Source organism: Anser cygnoides, chromosome 13 (assembly GCF_040182565.1).
Source record: "Anser cygnoides isolate HZ-2024a breed goose chromosome 13, Taihu_goose_T2T_genome, whole genome shotgun sequence".
Taxonomy (NCBI): domain Eukaryota; kingdom Metazoa; phylum Chordata; class Aves; order Anseriformes; family Anatidae; genus Anser; species Anser cygnoides.
This window is the reverse complement of record NC_089885.1, coordinates 12,572,825-12,574,302: the sequence shown is the minus strand read 5'-3', so window position 1 is coordinate 12,574,302 and position 1,478 is coordinate 12,572,825.

Here is a 1,478-nt window from a genome sequence, read left to right as displayed (position 1 = left end):
GAAATCCTTGGAGGAGGTAGCTTGTTGGGTGAGGAGCTCTGCTTGCTCAGCAGATGCTGAGTGGAAAACCAGGCATTTCTTTTGCTTTTAGGCTTTTGCAGTAATGTCTCTGTGAGGACTGAGCCAATAAATCACTGTTTATAGCTCTTCAGTAGTGTCTCAATTCATCTTTGCACTGGACTGCTAGCCGTGCATGCTCCATGACATCAGATTTTGGCTCTGGCAGCATAGCATGCCTTTATCCATGACAAATTGAACAGTGTTGATTTTTAATCAAAAATGATGTACTATCTTACCTTTTTACCCCAAGCAAAAAGGCTGTGGTCAGTGCAAATGCTGTTCTGTGAGCTTCTCCAAAGGGCAAACCTAGCAAAGCTGCAACTGGAAAGGATCATGAGGACACTCGTGTGGGAAGGGACCAGCTGCAGCTGTGGCTTTGTAAAGCCACTGTGCTTTTGTAGATCTTCAAGTAGTGTTACCCTCAGGTCCAGTCACACAGATCCACTTCTTTGTCAGTATTAATTTGTCAGTTGTAAAATTTGTAAGTAGTAAATCATTGCTAAATGATCTGGCAAAAACTTTTGTCTCCCACATTCCATGGTCACCTCTGGCCAGAATCAGTCTCTCTCATTAACCAGGTGGAAGGAGACAGTTACTGCTCCTCTCCTTTTCTCTTCAGGGTTATCTAATGCATGCATGCCCCTGGGCACGTACAGGGATTTCAAAACTTCCACAAGAGGCTGATTTGCTCTTTTCCCCAACTCAAATGCCCTGTTGCTGAACCAACCTGTGTAAGAACATCCCCAAATCAAATAATACTGTTGAAATTTAACTCTTCCTGATTTCACTGTCCAATAACTGGAAAGTGCCAGTGCATGCTCGGGAAGACCAACCAGGTGTACCTGTAGCTCAGTGGGGAGCTCTCCTACTAGCATTTCCTCATTTAAAGCTGTAATTTATAGCTGAACTGCCAGCATCTTCTCCCAGGATATGAAGTCCGACTTCTCAGATAGTGCATCGGCTCCATCCCACCAGTGTCACTTTTGCCTGTAACTGCTTGGGGCAGGTTTTTTTCCTCTGTTGCATTTACGAGAGCAGCAGCCATCGGATCAGGACCTCAGTCAAAACACAGTTTATGGGAAATAGCAACAGAGAGAAGTTATTCTTTGGTGAGGAGGAGCCTCACACAATTTGAAAGGCCCCAGGGGAAGCAAAATACAAAATTTCCCATTGAATAAAAAGTTAAAACGTTTTAATTTCATGCCTTTTTTTTTTTCCTTTCTTTCTTGTTCCCACAAATGAAGTGGATCAGCTGTCATCTGCCTGTGGAGACTTGCCCACCCATTCCTGGGATGATGAGTCCTAGTTCAGGAAGTGCGGAGCTCCAGCAGTCCTCACGTTGCAGGTTACGGGAGCTGGGAGATCTGCAACCTCTGAGACTAGCTGGGGTTTTCAAGGCTTTTCCCAGAGAGCCCCCA